This window comes from Mytilus californianus, unplaced genomic scaffold, assembly GCF_021869535.1.
Source record: "Mytilus californianus isolate M0D057914Y unplaced genomic scaffold, xbMytCali1.0.p SCAF_2, whole genome shotgun sequence".
Classification (NCBI taxonomy): Eukaryota; Metazoa; Mollusca; class Bivalvia; order Mytilida; family Mytilidae; genus Mytilus; species Mytilus californianus.
In genome coordinates this window covers 134,851,229-134,870,893 of record NW_026262668.1, presented here as the reverse complement: position 1 = coordinate 134,870,893, position 19,665 = coordinate 134,851,229, and the positions used below count along the sequence as shown (strand labels likewise).

Below are 19,665 nucleotides of genomic sequence, written 5' to 3'. Positions count from 1 at the left end.
CTGAATGTAATCATTTTCTTTTCAAGTATGTGAACTGGTCAATAATAATCCATAAATAGACGGGAAAACCCGCTATTATTGCAAAAAAAATATCCACAATAACATACATAATAAGAAAAAAAGGAAAAATTAAAGAATAGGGACAACAAAGAGAATACAAGGATTCGAACCTAAACCGACAAGTCTCTGCCCTTAACTAGACTCTATAACTCATTGATCTTTTAATGAAATAGAGAATGGAAATGGGGAATGTGTCAAAGAGACAACAACCCGATCAAAGAGTTAAAAAAACAGCCAAAGGCCCAGACATGTTTACCTCGCGGCTACCGACTTATACTATACGATTGCCTATTATGTATATATTATGCGGGAAATTAAGCTGTCAAACCTTATTTATATCGCTAAGTGTCAAATAGGAAGAATTTCACTTCTAATACTTATATATCAAAAGTTACATAACATTATAGACTTTCTAAATATATCTTTTTACACAAAAAGCTTTATACAAGAATTATTTATTTTATACAATTACATGTAAGATTAACTTAGTTTTATATGAAATATTAAAATTTATTTCTTTAAATATTTTACCTCAATTTACCATCATTATATATATATGAAGGTACAATCCCTGTGTGTCCGTTGTACCGATGTGTATCATATGTTCATTTTTATATATATAATAGACATCTAAATTGCAACCCATTGGTAGCCGAGAGGTTTCGTCGATGTGTTGATGTCAGTCACACATAACAGATTTTAAGAAGGGGTTAAGGCATATGAAAATTACAAAACTTAAAGATAAGTTTTTAAATTAATTCCATCAGTGAATAGCAATCAGTAAATTAGCAATTCAAACTTAATGAAATTAGACACACAAAGGAAACAATTATAATAAAAATATAATTTGGTGAGCTCATTTCAGCGACAGATTTAGGATGCGTTAATTCTAGAAAAATAATCCACGGTAAATGAATAGGCTGACGTCACGACAATGGTTTAAGTTATATAGACCAAGTTATATACAATGAATAAGCGTTGATTCTTGAATTGTTTGTTTTTCATGAATCAACGCTTATCCATTGTATCTCTAACTTAAACTATTGTGTTGATGCCTTTTCAAAATTAAAGCCTTTTCTTAATTAGAAGGTATTGTAAGTGAGTTTAAATAACATTGTCATTATGCTCAACGATGCATTAATAAATCTAAGTTCACAATTAATTGGTCAGGGAAATGCAAATATGACACAACACGTCTGTCTTTAAATTATCAGGCATCTGAATATTATCTGTAATTTACAAAATAAGACATATTCGAACTTATTTTTAAGTATATATAATAAGTATGTTTCTAGGCACATCACGATTTACTCGCATAGGGATTTGCGAATAAACATTTGTAAAGATATGTAGTAAAACAGATGAAAGCATACTATATTTATAAAACAAAAATGGACAAATTGAATGTAATCATTTTCTTTCAAATATATGAAATAGCCAAAAATAATCCAAAAATAAACGGATAACCCGATATCATTTCAAAAATATCAACAATAATATACAACTTAAGAAAAACGGAAAAACTAAAGAATAGGGACAACAAAGAGAGTACAGGGATTCGAACCTAGACCGACAAGTCTCTACCTTTATCTTGACTCATTGATTATAACCATGTTAACCTCGCGGCTACCAACTTATACTAAACAATTGCCTATTATGTATATATAAAGGTATAAGCCCTGTGTGTTTGTTGTACCGATGTGTATCATATGCTCATTTATATATATAAAATACACATCTAAACTGCAACCAATTGGTAGCCGAGAGGTTTCGTTGATGTGTTGATGCCAGTCACACATAACAGATTTCAAGGAGGGGTTCCAATCCCAGTGAAGGCATATAAAAACTACAAAAATTAAAGGTAAGTTTTTAAATCAATTCCATGAGGGGACAGAAATCAGTAAATTAACCAATTCAAACTTAATGAAATTAGGCACACAAAAGAAACAATTGAATGTAATTTGGTGAGCTCATTTCAGCGACAGATTTAGAAAGCGTTGATTCTAGAAAAAGAATCCACGGTAAATGAATAGGCTGACGTCACGACAATGGTTTAAGTTTGCCTCATATCTTTACTTACATCTAGAAATTGGCAATGAAGGTCGGTTAGAACAAACATTTATAACAAAAGAGATGATTTTAGCGTCCCGATTGTGAACTTTCAATTTCTATGTAGCAACATTCCAGCAGCGCCTGTACATGGAGTATATATCTTCCAGTTAATATTCCAGGACCTGCATTTTCTATCATGATTTCCTTGATAGATGGTTACTGCTCTCAAGGAAGCTATAAAAACTTCGTTATCTATACAACTTATGTTTTGACACCACTGTTACAAAACCCCATTCAAACCAATACAAACTTACAGCTGTCGCATCGGATATTACCAGTCACAGACTTTTCAAACCACTTAGAATTGGAAAAGACGAATAGGAGAAAAGATCCATTCTAAAAATTTCCTTTGTTACCAAAGGTCTCGATGCCATCAATTTCGGTAATATCCTTCTTCATTATCAGTTCACCCGAAAATACTTCCCTATTTTAAGGATCAGTCTGTACATATCATTTCTTATACCTATACCAGACCAATTGCAACTAAAATTTTCAATTACAAACACGTGTTGCAGTATCTCAACATTGACAACTTCAAGTCTAAAATTCCTGATTGCACCCGTTCAGATATAATCCGACTGGCCACGTTATTACCGGTGGCCTAAACATTGTCAATAAAACTTCTTCAATGTGTAATCCAAAGGCCCGAAATATCGGGAGAGTATATCCATCTATCGGAAACACAACTTCAAAATACTGATGACTTCAGTCGAGGATTATGCCAGGCAATGGGTTAAACGCGAGAAAGAAGACATAGATTCTCTTTCCGATTTGATTTAGGCTGTGAGGTCGTTGGTACAAGAATGAATCAGTCTATGAATACATATTATACATCAATCTTTAAAGACAAAAAATGCTGTAAAGCACCTGTCCTACCTCGAAGACAAATATGTTATTGTCCCCGCAGATAAAGCCGCAAACAACATCGTTTTGAGTGTAAATAACATTACACAAACTGATTAATAAATGAATTAGGTATTAACAAATCATTTAAAAACTCAACATATATCACCTAGACACTTACCAAAGGGCAAATCCTTGATAACCATAGGTCTGTTCTATGTTCCTTTTGGAATTTCACCAAATACTAAGAACTGGATCTTCCTTCACTGTTTCGGGTACCTAAATTGCATAAGTGTCATTACACACATCGTTATATTGCTGAACCTCCAAGTGCTCCACAAAACCACTTTCTAAATTATTAACATCGATTTAATCAGTTATCATAGCCGGGCTTCAAAGTTATTGTGACACTATCTATTCTAGAGGCAGTGTAAATCAGATGTGTATACTAAAATGTTCCAAAGATCTGTTAGAGTACATACAATCTAAAACTCTTTCATCTTGCAGTAGTATTAAAACATTTTATTTTTCTACTCCTTACACTTTTCCAAACTAAAAGACAAATAAAAAGAGTTGATCCTGCCTTGTTTCATAAAAACAAATGGCCAGCATAGATACATGTATCTTGTCTTAAGGAGGGATAAATCGTACTGTGTTTAAAATCACTCTGATTCAAACAAAAAATTCTCTGAAACTGACATTATCAAGATGCTTGACTATAGTTATTATGACTTTTGTAAATAAAGATTATTATTATAAGACTTCTTGATTGATAACAGATTTGTTACGTTTAGAGGACGTGTTTTCATACAAACAATCGGCATTCACATGGGAACCAACTGTGCTCTTCTTCTTGCCGACTTATTCCTTTATTCCTATGAGGCTGACTTCATACAAAAAGTTCTTAGGGATAATGAAGAAAAGCTAGCATTATATTTCAACTTCACCTTCTGCTATATAGATGATATTCTCTGACTAAATAATTCAAAGTTTGGTGACTTTGTCGAACGCATTTATCCCATCGACCTTGAAATAAAGAATAAAACATATACATGTTAAATCTGCCTCATATCTTGACTTACATCTAGAAATTGATAATGAGGGTCGGTTAAGAACAAAACTTTACGACAAGAGATGATTTCAGCTTCCCGATTGTGAACTTTCCATGTCTATGTAGCAATATTCCAGCAGCGCCAACATATGGAGTATACAAGTCCAAGTTGATACGATAGTCAAGGGCTTGCATTTCATATCATGATTTCCTTGAAAGAGAGTTGCTGCTCACAAGGAAGTTCTTAAACCATCAAGACTTTGAATTAAATCCCAGGAAGCTATTAGACCAAGAGTTCCAAGTGGTGAAGTTGAAATCATCCATTTGAAAATTGTACGGACGCCATTACAGAGTTGGTTGACCGTTATGAAATATCTGTTTCACAGATGACGACGGATATCTTTCAATTGTCGTAACCACAATCCCGTCCTCTTTTCCCCGAATGTCACCTACCGAATAAGACTTATTACCGGATTTGTATTTACATTAGCAACACGTCGGGGTCACATGTGGAGGAGGATCTGCTCACCATTCTGGAGCACTTGCGATCCCCTCCCGGGCCAGTTGTCCTTTTCTTTTTTTTAGTCATGGCCTTGTCAGCTCATTTTCGACTTATGAATTTGGATGTCCATTTGTTATCTTAAACCTTTCTTTTGTCGTTGACGTGTATACTCGGTCGACTTACTCACAAGTCAGAAGGGTCATATGTTCACTTTCTATGTAAATGTCGCATATTAACAACATATTCCGAAAAATTAACATGTTATATATCCATTAAAATGCTCTCATGGTTTTATTGTCATTTACATTTGTTTTACTCTATATGGGGCCTAATGTCGTGATTTTGTTCTTGTTCTCATGCATCAATCCATGAAAACTCAATCTTATAAACAACATTGGATTTTTTTTTTGTATGTAATTAATTTGATTCTAACTGAAGTGACGAGATTGTAACCTTAAATTCAAAATTAGAATACAAACTAAATCTTGGTTACAGTATGTTTTAGGATGGCTCTATTATTCATATGTTGGTTTAAACAATATCTTATTCTATAAATAAAATCATACTTTATAAGAAAAAACATTATAAACAATAGGATCCAGGGACCCTTTATAGCTTGCTGTTCGGTGTGAGCCGAGGCTCCGTGTTGAAGGCCGTACTTTGACCTATAATTGTTTACTTTTTACACATTGTGACTTGGATGGATAGTTGTCTCATTGGCACTCATACCACATCTTCTTATTTATGTTGGCAATTCTTTTAAGGTCCTTTTTGGTCATATACATTGTAGCTCAGAACGTTTCTACGTATTTATGCATCCCTCCTTTCAAATATTTAGATTTTAGCCATTCTGGTGAAGGGAAAAGCGCTTCGGGAGCACGAAAGTTATCAAATGTTATTTTCATTTGACGGTTGAAGCCTTTCCTAAGTGATATCCGTAGTATGCATTTGACGTAAGATATTCTTTTCGTATAATATAAATGCATTCAATCACTTGTTGGAAAAAATCCATTTAAGTTATATCGAGTATGACCCTGTTTGATTTTACAAATAACTGCTTAATTCTTTTAATGCAGTAAACGTGATTTTCTGACATCAAATGTGATTATAATGATATTCTTACTTACTTCAGTTAAGACTGAATACTAAAGGTATACAACATATATAAAAAGTTCATAGCACTGTTTTATTACAATTATTATAATAACTTTTTAATGTAAATGTACCAGAAAACTGTAACCGTTTACGATAAATAAAATGTTTTAGTGGAGAAATCAATGCGAATTAATATTTTTATCTGCATAATAAATCCTACTTTTAATTGTAAATATATAAGACAACATGCAGACAAAAACCAGCAGATTCTGTATATGATCAGTTTTCCGAGTTGGCGTTGACCAAATGATGTCGCTAACCTTATTTCTGATTATCTTTAACTGTTATGTAATAGATGGAAGTCAGTCCATTCGAGAAGAAGCGGTAGGCTATGCATATAAAAGAAAACCTGTAAACGGTATTCTTTACATAGATGAAAGTTCTCATCCTGGATTTTACAACTTTATTGACCCGTTTTACCGTTCAAAAAGTTCCAAAAATATTTCCGATTTCAATAGCCACACACCTGAAAAGCCGTCTAAACCTGCATTTGTAGGAGGACTAGAATCTTTCGGGAAAAATTTTTGTAGGAAAGGAAGGTGTGCTGGACATTCATTTGGCGACTTTCAAAAACTGTTTGTCAATTTATTTTTTACACGAGATGAAATTAACAAATTGGATAATCTTAATAGACTTATACATCTACGGCAAACTATACCGGGAAAACCAGGGGAACCCGACAAACCAGCCATACCAGGTAGACCGGGCTTTACATCAGATGACGATGGTGACCAATGTTGCCCAACGTAAGTAACTCTTTTAAGATTTAAAATGTAAAGGTGATAAAAAAAACTGTATTTCCTACTGCTTGCAGATATAATGGTTAATGATACAGAGTTTGCTTTTAAAAGGGATATTTTCATTAGAAAAGACAAAAATATTTGTCGATATATTTAATAAAAAAAATGGTTTATTTTAGAAGCCTCGGCCACATAAGTGATACACATCTGATAAATACAGACGGTATACAAAGAGAGATTGTTCATTTTATTGGTGGAATCCCACCATATAAACAGTTTATACCTATAGGAGAGTGTGTGTAAGTATAACATATTTGTAGATTTAATATGCTTTAACCTTAATGCCAAACGATTAAACTTGAGTATACTGCATTTAATTAAGTCAGTGGTTTCCTGTTAACTTCCTTGTATATTGTGACAGATTACGTAGCAGTTGCTCGCAAAACAAAATCGAATAAAACAGGTGTGTTTTTCTTCATTATTTTGTACATAAATTAGGCCGTTAGTTTTCTTGTTTGAATTGTTTTACATTTGTCATTTCGGGGCCTTTTATTGCTGACTATGCGGTATGGGCTTTGCTCATTGTTGAAGGCCGTACGATGACCTATAGTTGTTAATTTCTGTGTCATTTGGTTTATTGTGGAGAGTTGTCTCATTGGCAATCATACCACATCTTCTTTTTATACTTAAATTTTAATGAAGAGAGGAAATATTTACCACATCATTTAGGTTTGTTTTCATGGAAGTTTATATTTCAAACAGTTTAAAGCATTCAAGAAGGCTTACAACAGGAAATCAAGATTTTTCCTATTAATACGTTGACTTAACAACTAAAACACTACTTATAGTGACGGATGCTTTCAAATTCGATTTAATTTGAAGAAAGGGAGGAGGGACCTGTTGTTAATATTGGATGACCTTTAGCTTTTTCGTTATATTTTTACTCCTAGCAAATTTGTAACACTCAGGATGGGCGATTTAGAACTTGATCTATTGTATAGACACCTGTGTTTTTACGACCATATTATGTTTTTTTAAACAAATAATTCCGTAAATTGTAGGTCATCTGGTATTTGTAATGACTGCAAGATTCAACAGCGTCTTCACTTCCTGTTGATAGTTGATCCAGATGCGGTGCAGTTTCCACCTGTAAAATTTGACAAGTTTTATATTAACAGCTATTGCTCTTGTAAAAATAGATAAATAAACAACCGATAGATGTTGAGAATAGTAAGAAACATACGTGTAATTATTATTGTTTTTTTCGTACTTATCTTTTTGTTATCTATTTCATCGTTATTTTACAAATTTACAGGTAAGTGATTCTTTTGTTATTTTAACTGAGTTGTCTCCGAATGACTATAGACCTAGTTCCAAAATAACATTTTGATGTCATGCAACAATCACTTTTTAACTATGGCGTCAAATCTTTTCATCTGTGATGCAACAAAATTTGTCAAGATAAAAAAAAGTGAGAATTGAGATCTAAATAAAACTAGATTGACACAGTGTCACAGATGAACACGGTTAGATTGATTTATCGTTGCCACAATCCCGTAATCTTTTATTCGATTGTAACATTACCAAATGTTGTCACATTCTGGAGTTTCTGAGTTCACTTCCGGTTTTTGTTGGGTTCTATGTTGCCCAAATCTTTGATTTCCTGTGTGGTGTTTTGTTGTTGTTTGTCTTTTCGCCGTGTTATCTTTGGCCATGGTGTTGTCTGTTTTTATTGGTGTAATTATTTTCGCCGTGTTATCTTTGGCCATGGTGTTGTCTGTTTTTATTGGTGTAATGATTTTCGCCGTGTTATCTTTGGCCATGGTGTTGTCTGTTTTTATTGGTGTAATTATTTTCGCCGTGTTATCTTTGGCCATGGTGTTGTCTGTTTTTATTGGTGTAATGATTTTCGCCGTGTTATCTTTGGCCATGGTGTTGTCTGTTTTTATTGGTGTAATGATTTTCGCCGTGTTATCTTTGGCCATGGTGTTGTTTGTTTTTATTGGTGTAATGATTTTCGTTAGCCCCATGGTATATTCTCTCACCCATTTTGATCCTGTCAAATATCGCCATGTGTTAGTTGCAGTTCAGAAACCTTGTCATTAGTTGTCTTATCTAGAATTTTAATGTGGATTGTTTATTTGGAGAATTTTCTTTTTGAAAGAAACATGTTCTTAGTAGTTCTTACTTGGAACAAGCACATGTGAATGAAAGCGGTAGATTGAATCAGGATATAAAGCTACACCAAAGCTCAAATTCAAAGAATGAACCGTGCTGTATATCAATACAATGTTTATTTGCAAAATACCACAACTTTTTTTCGAACTTTTGGTATGATTATAAGCGTGCCAAAGTCCTTCAGTTGTTCATATTTGAGGAACGTATAACCTAGAGATTCAAAATTTATCAAAAATGAATTTTGTCATTGAAAACAGAAAAAAACACTTGCATAATTTTTTTGTAAACACTGATTTATACAAGATAATTTTAGCTGTTTTTTATCATGCAACAGCAGATGATAGATAATGTTGACAACGTAACTTAAATTTTTCTTCAAAATATAGGTAGGTAGCTTCAGAAAAAATGTTCTGTAAATACTTAAAAGGCGACACAAGTAATTATACTTCCCTAGATAGATATTTGACTTATCAGACCAGACAAGAGGCGCTTATTTTTTCCTCAAAAATCAATAATTGTTTGGTTCAGCTATTTTTCCGATATCTTTAAGCCAAATCAATATCAAATCACCGCAATCTAGTCAAATATGTATAGTTGCACGAACAGCCATGTACGAATAAAAGCAAATTCGATGAAAACAGAAGTCTTCGAAAATTTGTTTGCCAATCATGCTTATCAACTCCAGATGGCAAAGTTTGTTGAATGCGGCAATAGACATACACCATGACGTGATAGACCATATGCTTACCAATCCTTCTCCATCGTTTTGCACAAGAAGAGTATGGTATATAGCATTTTATATTACAACTTTTCGAAAGTTTTTAGTGCTCTTCGACTTCTTATGCGATTTTGCCTTCAAACTATTTTGATTTGAGCGCTACTAACGAGTCGTATGTATACCAATTCAAATTATAAGCCTGGTGTCTTTGATGAGTGTTGCTAGCCATCTAAAGACTCAATTTCTTCAATTTATCACCAATAATCAATGTGTCATAACAACAGAGACGGAATGAACAAACTCTGTACTTACTTCTCAGCAGCAATCCACTCAAAGGGACAGCCACAGTCTTGCTATGCGGCCATTACCTCCATTTGAGGTTTTAGATTTGGTGCTTTGTACGGAGATGTGTTATGAAAGCATTTTCATAATTAATCCTCATAACAGTGTCTATGCTTTTTAGTTCATATATATTTCTGTTCTAAAAAAAATAGTTTTGATATTTAATACATAAGTTTATTTGATTATTTTTTAAACTTTTTTCGTTCCTTTTGTTTATATTACGTATTTGAAGTGGTTTAATTTTTGATTTATTCTTTCATGGTACACACGAATTAACTCAAACGTGAAACACTTTCTATCGACCGTTGCACGCATGCGTTATAGATATGAAAAGGGATATATGGCGGCTATCAGCCAGCAACCCATGTATGATAAGTCCGATACTTGCGTAATATATACAAAATATATTAACATGGATATATATCGGGTATAAGACAGTAACCAATGTATGATAAGTCCGATAAATTCGTTATAGGTATAAAAAGGTATATATCGGGTATAAGACAGCAACCCACGTACGATTAGTCCGATACTTGCGTTATAGGAATGAACATGGATATATATATCGGGTATAAGACAGTAACCCAACTATGATAAGTCCGATAGGTGCGTTAATTATTACAACTGGTGTTTTGCTTACATGTATCTTTCTTCTCCGAAGGATTAAAAGGAGGGTTCTATTCTTGCTTTTACTGAGCATATTCCTGTTGCCTACATATATATATATATATATATATATATATATATATATATATATATATATGATGTGGCGGCATGGTAATTAACATTATCATCCTTTACGACGGACAAAAAAGCTGATCTGAAAAGTACACCATCTACTTGCCACTATACATCATGTACTGTGTTACAACCCTAGATAAAGCCGACGAGGAAAGGCATTACATCGACCACCGAAAGCTATATTTTTATGTAGCCTTGATGGTCGAGTGGTCTAGGGCGCTGGACACGGTGCAGGCGGTGTTGAAACGATGTCACAGACGCAAGGGTTCGAATCCCGCTGAAGGAAGAACAAAAATTTGCTAACGCAAATTCGATGATCTAACATTGTTGGGCTAAATTTGAGACGAATTATATATATATCGTGGTATAGAGGGTCATCTAAAAGAGGATAATACATGTAACATCAGACAAGGAGGGAAAAGGAAGCCACTGTAATACCCAGGTCAAACCAAATCAGCGCGCATACCATTTTGTTTATTTTTCTTTTTCTTTTTGCGCCAAAAAATCACGTGCGTGGATGAAACTTCATTTAATTCGTTTGCGTTATATAATAAAGAATAACAATCACACATTACAGAACCACGCGTAAAAGCAAACTGGTTTCATTTCCGATAATGATCAATCCAGATATAAACAGGGTATAAATCTTACCCGGCAATTAACGCTCCACTAATTTTATTATTCCGAGCGCAAATAATGAGGGTAATTCAATCTTATCAGAGGGTGTTACATAAACGTGCGTGAAGGGGTGGTGGTATTATAACTGGTATAACTTCACATTCGTTCAATACACTCAAAATCATCTCAGTTTGATCCCAGATTACAAATATTTTAGTGTTCAACCTGAGGAAAGTGTGCATTGTTCCTTTAAAGAAAATTTACAGGAAAACCTGAAATGACGGTATTTGAATGGAGTGTGGATATCTTTCTATTTAACGTTACTTTGAATTGACTCTAAAGATAAGGAATAATAATGTCCAATGATAGTTTGATAAAGACGTCCCGTTATTGGTTTCTTGTAAACTAAATGTCCAATACGGACAAGATTATAGAAATAATAGCTAGATTAATATTATCTGCTTCGTCAATGAACATTTATGGTGATTTCTTATCATCATTACTATTTGATCTCACCTCGCTATTTGACAGTCTCCTGCTTTGTTAATTGTATTTCGAAGAAGTATATTACATTATGACAGAAGTTATCTTAAGTATATCAAATGAGAACGAGGCTCTGTCGGTGTAAATCATCATGCCACATTATTTAGTATACATAGACAAAATCATGAAGCAAGAAAACAACCATTTCATTGCTCACCTATGTAGCTCGAATTAACGTTTGATAAGCGCACGGTAATAGAGATACATGTAAATTTGTTTTCGGTCTCGTCTTTTTTCTAAGGTACAATATGACCAATGTAGAAATACATGTATCAGGAATAATAACCCAGATAACATTGAGATTCAAAGTTGTTTAGAAACGTTTAAAACAAAATTCTATTCCAGGACTGTTCTAAGCAGTCAAGAAAAAAGACACAAGTGAACTTAAACTGTATTTAAACAAAATTTTGTAAGTACGAGTTTTGATTGCTTCAATCTATAATTTCGAATAAACAAGTAGATAACGTTTGACCTATAGAAGTCCTCCTCGTTTTTGTTTGTGTTCGGTTCTTTTATGGGTAGGGGTGCTGCTACACTGAAGTATACCCAATAACTCTTTTTACTCATATGTAGACTACAGGGAATAATAGATATATGCTAGTGTTGATGATCGATCTAACAGCACACACGCGTGATATATCTCTTACTTGAGACTAAATGAGTTAAGATTCTTTTCGTAGAAATTGACAAGTTGCATGTAATGTAATATTTCAATATGTTTCTGGATTAATTGAGATTTCCTGGATGTAGCTGAATTCCTTAACTCTACGGTTTCTAGTAACCAATTTAAACAGGGTATTGTTTTCTTATGGCTGTTTAATATATTCTATTTCTAAGTATTTATCCAACAAATAATTTATTTTGATCTCTAAATACTGTTTATATACAATCATAGAAGATCAGATTAAATAAATGGGGTATTGAGTATATTTCATCAAGATCAAACATGTTAGTCTTGTAGCAAAATGGAATGCGTATAACATTGACTATTGTAGTGTACAATGACAGTTAAATCAAAATTGCTTCTATACTTCTCTGCTTCTTGTGTAAAGAATCCGGCCACTAGAAAATAAATTTTTATTAACGAAAATAAACTATATATGTCTGTCATATTTGTTTTTCGTAAATTGTTTTGTTATAAATTAGGCCGTTAGTTTTCTCAATTGAATTGTTTCATATTTTTCCTGACGGGGCCTTTTATAGCCGACTATACGGTATGAGTTTTTCTCATTGTTGAAGGCCGTACGTTTGCCTATAATTGCTAACATCTACTTCATTAGAACTTTGGTGGATAGTTGTCTCATTGGCAATAATACCACATCTCCTTATTTTTATATCAAATGAAAATAACACTTTATAATTTTGGTACGTCAATACACTTTATAATTTTGGTACGTCAATACACTTTATAATTTTGGTACGTCCATACACTTTATAATTTTGGTACGTCCATACACTTTATAATTTTGGTACGTCCATACAACGATTTACTGGATTTAACTTTACAAGGAATGTTCAAACCAAAACAAATGTGAAAGCCAATGGTTTATTTAATTAATACGGTGCTGAAAAATACCTAAGTCTACCAAAGGCAACATATCCTGAGGAGTTAGAACCTTAGTTTACCTAAGGCAACATATCCTGAGGGAGTTTGAACCTAAGTCTACCTAAGGCAACATATCCTGAGGGAGTTAAAACCTTATTCTACCTAAGGCAACATATCCTGAGGGAGTTAGAACCTTAGTCTACCTAAGGCAACATATCTTGAGGGAGTTAGAACCTAAGTCTACCCAAGCCAACATATCCTGAGGGAATTAGAACCTAAGTCTACCTAAGACAACATATCCTGAGGGAGTTAGAACCTTAGTCTACCTAAGGCAACATATCCTGAGGGAGTTAGAACCTAAGTCTACCTAAGGCAACATATCCTGAGGGAGTTAGAACCTCAGTCTACCTAAGGCAACATATCTTGAGGGAATTAGAACCTAAGTCTACTGAAGGCAACATATCCTGAGGGAGTTAGAACCTAAGTCTACCTAAGGCAACATATCTTGAGGGAGTTAGAACCTAAGTCTACTTAAGGCAATATATCCTGAGGGAGTTAGAACCTAAGTCTACCTAAGGCAACATATCCTGAGGGAGTTAGAACCTTAGTCTACCAAAGGCAACATATCCCGAGAGAGTTAGAACCTAAGTCTACCTAAGGCAACATATCCTGAGAGAGTTAGAACCTTAGTTTACCTAAGGCAACATATCCTGAGGGAGTTAGAACCTAAGTCTACCTAAGGCAACATATCCTGAGGGAGTTAGAACCTAAGTCTACCTAAGGCAACATATCCTGAGGGAGTTAGAACCTTAGTCTACCTAAGGCAACATATCCTGAGGGAGTTAGAACCTAAGTCTACCTAAGGCAACATATCCTGAGGGAGTTAGAACCTCAGTCTACCTTAAGCAACATATCCTGAGGGAGTTAGAACCTCAGTCTACCTAAGGCAACATATCCTGAGGGAGTTAGAACCTAAGTCTACCTAAGGCAACATATCCTGAGGAAGTTAGAACCTTAGTCTACCTAAGGTAACATATCCTGAGGGAGTTAGAACCTTAGTCTACCTAAGGCAACATGTCCTGAAAGAGTTAGAACCTTAGTCTACCTAAGGCAACATATCCCGAGGGAGTAAGAACCTTAGTCTACCTAAGGCAACATATCCCGAGGGAGTTAGAACCTTAGTCTACCTAAGGCAACATATCCCGAGGGAGTTAGAACCTAAGTCTACCTAAGGCAACATATCCCGAGAGAGTTAGAACCTTAGTCTACCTAAGGCAACATATCCCGAGGGAGTTAGAACCTAAGTCTACCTAAGGCAACATATCCCGAGGGAGTTAGAACCTAAGTCTACCTAAGGCAACATATCCTGAGGGAGTTAGAACCTAAGTCTACCTAAGGCAACATATCCTGAGGGAGTTAGAACCTTATTCTACCTAAGGCAACATATCCTGAGGGAATTAGAACCTCGACCTAAGGCAACATATCCTGAGGGAGTTAGAACCTCAGTCTACCTAAAGCAACATATCCTGAGGGAGTTAGAACCTCAGTCTACCTAAGGCAACATATCCTGAGAGAGTTAGAACCTAAGTCTACCTAAGGCAACATATCCTGAGGAAGTTAGAACCTTAGTCTACCTAAGGCAACATATCCTGAGGGAGTTAGAACCTTAGTCTACCTAAGGCAACGTATCCTGAGGGAGTTAGAACCTTAGTCTACCTAAGGCAACATATCCTGAGGGAGTTAGAACCTCAGTCTACCTAAAGCAACATATCCTGAGGGAGTTAGAACCTCAGTCTACCTAAGGCAACATATCCTGAGAGAGTTAGAACCTAAGTCTACCTAAGGCAACATATCCTGAGGAAGTTAGAACCTTAGTCTACCTAAGGCAACATATCCTGAGGGAGTTAGAACCTTAGTCTACCTAAGGCAACATATCCTGAGGGAGTTAGAACCTTAGTCTACCAAAGGCAACATGTCCTGAGGGAGTTAAAACATTAGTCTACCTAAGGCAACATATCCCGAGGGATTAAGAACCTTAGTCTACCTAAGGCAACATATCCCGAGGGAGTTAGAACCTTAGTCTACCTAAGGCAACATATCCCGAGGGAGTTAGAACCTTAGTCTACCTAGGGCAACATATCCTGAGGAAGTTAGAACCTTAGTCTACCTAAGACAACATATCCTGAGGGAGTTAGAACCTTAGTCTACCTAAGGCAACATATCCCGAGGGAGTCAGAACCTTAGTCTACCTAAAGCAACATATCCAAAGGGAGTTAGAACCTTAGTCTACGTAAGGCAACATATCCTTAGGGAGTTAAAACCTAAGTCTATCAAAGGCAACATGTCCTGAGGGAGTTAGAACATAAGTCTACCTAAGGCAACATATCCCGAAGGAGTAGAACCTTAGTCTACCTAAGGCAACATATCCCGAGGGAGTTACAACCTTAGTCTACCTAAGGCAACATATCCCGAGGGAGTTAGAACTTAAGTTTACCTAAGGCAACATATCCTGAGGGAGTTAGAACCTTAGTCTACCTAAGGCAACATATCCTGAGGGAGTTACAACCTTAGTCTACCTAAGGCAACATATCCTGAGGGAGTTAGAACCTTAGTCTACCTAAGGCAACATATCCCGAGGGAGTTAGAACCTGAGTCTACCTAAGGCAACATATCCCGAGGGAGTTAGAACCTTAGTCTACCTAAGGGAACATATTCCGAGGGAGTTGGAACCTTAGTCTACCTATGGAAACATATCTTGAGGGAGTTAGAACCTTAGTCTACCTAAGGCTACCTAAGGCAACATATCCTGAGGGAGTTAGAACCTAAGTCTACCTAAGGCAACATATCCTGAGGGAGTTAGAACCTAAGTCTACCTAAGGCAACATATCCTGAGGGAGTTAGAACCTTATTCTACCTAAGGCAACATATCCTGAGGGAATTAGAACCTCGACCTAAGGCAACATATCCTGAGGGAGTTAGAACCTCAGTCTACCTAAAGCAACATATCCTGAGGGAGTTAGAACCTCAGTCTACCTAAGGCAACATATCCTGAGAGAGTTAGAACCTAAGTCTACCTAAGGCAACATATCCTGAGGAAGTTAGAACCTTAGTCTACCTAAGGCAACATATCATGAGGGAGTTAGAACCTTAGTCTACCTAAGGCAACGTATCCTGAGGGAGTTAGAACCTTAGTCTACCTAAGGCAACATATTCTGAGGGAGTTAGAACCTCAGTCTACCTAAAGCAACATATCCTGAGGGAGTTAGAACCTCAGTCTACCTAAGGCAACATATCCTGAGAGAGTTAGAACCTAAGTCTACCTAAGGCAACATATCCTGAGGAAGTTAGAACCTTAGTCTACCTAAGGCAACATATCCTGAGGGAGTTAGAACCTTAGTCTACCTAAGGCAACATATCCTGAGGGAGTTAGAACCTTAGTCTACCAAAGGCAACATGTCCTGAGGGAGTTAAAACATTAGTCTACCTAAGGCAACATATCCCGAGGGATTAAGAACCTTAGTCTACCTAAGGCAACATATCCCGAGGGAGTTAGAACCTTAGTCTACCTAAGGCTACCTAAGGCAACATATCCTGAGGGAGTCAGAACCTAAGTCTACCTAAGGCAACATATTCTGATGGAGTTAGAACCTGAGTCTACCTAAGGCAACATATCCAGAGGGAGTTAGAACCTTAGTCTACCTAAGGCAACATATCCTGAGGGAGTTAGAACCTAAGTCTACCTAAGGCAACATATCCTGAGGGAGTTAGAACCTAAGTCTACCAACGGCAACATATCCTGAGGGAGTAGGAACCTAAGTCTACCTAAGGCAACATATCCTGAGGGAGTTAGAACCTTAGTCTACCTAAGGCAACATATCCTGAGGGAGTTGGAACCTAAGTCTACCTAAGGCAACATATCCTGAGGGAGTTAGAACCTAAGTCTACCTAAGGCAACATATTCTGAGGGAGTTAGAAGCTGAGTCTACCTAAGGCAACATATCCAGAGGGAGTTAGAACCTTAGTCTACCTAAGGCAACATATCCTGAGGGAGTTAGAACCTAAGTCTACCTAAGGCAACATATCCTGAGGAAGTTAGAACCTTAGTCTACCTAAGGCAACATATCCTGAGGGAGTTAGAACCTTAGTCTACCTAAGGCAACATATCCTGAGGGAGTTAGAACCTTAGTCTACCAAAGGCAACATGTCCTGAGGGAGTTAAAACATTAGTCTACCTAAGGCAACATATCCCGAGGGATTAAGAACCTTAGTCTACCTAAGGCAACATATCCCGAGGGAGTTAGAACCTTAGTCTACCTAAGGCAACATATCCCGAGGGAGTTAGAACCTTAGTCTACCTAGGGCAACATATCCTGAGGAAGTTAGAACCTTAGTCTACCTAAGACAACATATCCTGAGGGAGTTAGAACCTTAGTCTACCTAAGGCAACATATCCCGAGGGAGTCAGAACCTTAGTCTACCTAAAGCAACATATCCAAAGGGAGTTAGAACCTTAGTCTACGTAAGGCAACATATCCTTAGGGAGTTAAAACCTAAGTCTATCAAAGGCAACATGTCCTGAGGGAGTTAGAACATAAGTCTACCTAAGGCAACATATCCCGAAGGAGTAGAACCTTAGTCTACCTAAGGCAACATATCCCGAGGGAGTTACAACCTTAGTCTACCTAAGGCAACATATCCCGAGGGAGTTAGAACTTAAGTTTACCTAAGGCAACATATCCTGAGGGAGTTAGAACCTTAGTCTACCTAAGGCAACATATCCTGAGGGAGTTACAACCTTAGTCTACCTAAGGCAACATATCCTGAGGGAGTTAGAACCTTAGTCTACCTAAGGCAACATATCCCGAGGGAGTTAGAACCTGAGTCTACCTAAGGCAACATATCCCGAGGGAGTTAGAACCTGAGTCTACCTAAGGCAACATATTCCGAGGGAGTTGGAACCTTAGTCTACCTATGGAAACATATCTTGAGGGAGTTAGAACCTTAGTCTACCTAAGGCTACCTAAGGCAACATATCCTGAGGGAGTTAGAACCTAAGTCTACCTAAGGCAACATATCCTGAGGGAGTTAGAACCTAAGTCTACCTAAGGCAACATATCCTGAGGGAGTTAGAACCTTATTCTACCTAAGGCAACATATCCTGAGGGAATTAGAACCTCGACCTAAGGCAACATATCCTGAGGGAGTTAGAACCTCAGTCTACCTAAAGCAACATATCCTGAGGGAGTTAGAACCTCAGTCTACCTAAGGCAACATATCCTGAGAGAGTTAGAACCTAAGTCTACCTAAGGCAACATATCCTGAGGAAGTTAGAACCTTAGTCTACCTAAGGCAACATATCATGAGGGAGTTAGAACCTTAGTCTACCTAAGGCAACGTATCCTGAGGGAGTTAGAACCTTAGTCTACCTAAGGCAACATATCCTGAGGGAGTTAGAACCTCAGTCTACCTAAAGCAACATATCCTGAGGGAGTTAGAACCTCAGTCTACCTAAGGCAACATATCCTGAGAGAGTTAGAACCTAAGTCTACCTAAGGCAACATATCCTGAGGAAGTTAGAACCTTAGTCTACCTAAGGCAACATATCCTGAGGGAGTTAGAACCTTAGTCTACCTAAGGCAACATATCCTGAGGGAGTTAGAACCTTAGTCTACCAAAGGCAACATGTCCTGAGGGAGTTAAAACATTAGTCTACCTAAGGCAACATATCCTGAGGGATTAAGAACCTTAGTCTACCTAAGGCAACATATCCCGAGGGAGTTAGAACCTTAGTCTACCTAAGGCTACCTAAGGCAACATATCCTGAGGGAGTCAGAACCTAAGTCTACCTAAGGCAACATATTCTGATGGAGTTAGAACCTGAGTCTACCTAAGGCAACATATCCAGAGGGAGTTAGAACCTTAGTCTACCTAAGGCAACATATCCTGAGGGAGTTAGAACCTAAGTCTACCTAAGGCAACATATCCTGAGGGAGTTAGAACCTAAGTCTACCAACGGCAACATATCCTGAGGGAGTAGGAACCTAAGTCTACCTAAGGCAACATATCCTGAGGGAGTTAGAACCTTAGTCTACCTAAGGCAACATATCCTGAGGGAGTTGGAACCTAAGTCTACCTAAGGCAACATATCCTGAGGGAGTTAGAACCTAAGTCTACCTAAGGCAACATATTCTGAGGGAGTTAGAAGCTGAGTCTACCTAAGGCAACATATCCAGAGGGAGTTAGAACCTTAGTCTACCTAAGGCAACATATCCTGAGGGAGTTAGAACCTAAGTCTACCTAAGGCAACATATCATGAGGGAGTTAGAACCTAAGTCTACCAAAGGCAACATATCCTGAGGGAGTAGGAACCTATGTCTACCAAAGGCAACATGTCCTGAGGGAGTTAGAACATTAGTCTACCTAAGGCAACATATCCTGAGGGAGTTAGAACCTAAGTCTACCTAAGGCAACATATCCTGAGGGAGTTAGAACCTAAGTCTACCTAAGGCAACATAT

The 19,665-nt window shown here is 36.7% G+C and overlaps 1 long non-coding RNA gene across 1 annotated transcript; it reads left to right on the top strand.

The window, feature by feature from the left end:
- Nucleotides 1-5,920: 5,920 nt before the first annotated feature.
- LOC127731120 (uncharacterized) lies at nt 5,921-7,786 on the top strand. Its single transcript, XR_007995496.1, has 3 exons — nt 5,921-6,469; nt 6,643-6,762; nt 7,525-7,786. It is a non-coding gene; the product is annotated as an uncharacterized LOC127731120 (long non-coding RNA).
- The last annotated feature ends 11,879 nt before the right edge of the window (nt 7,787-19,665 follow it).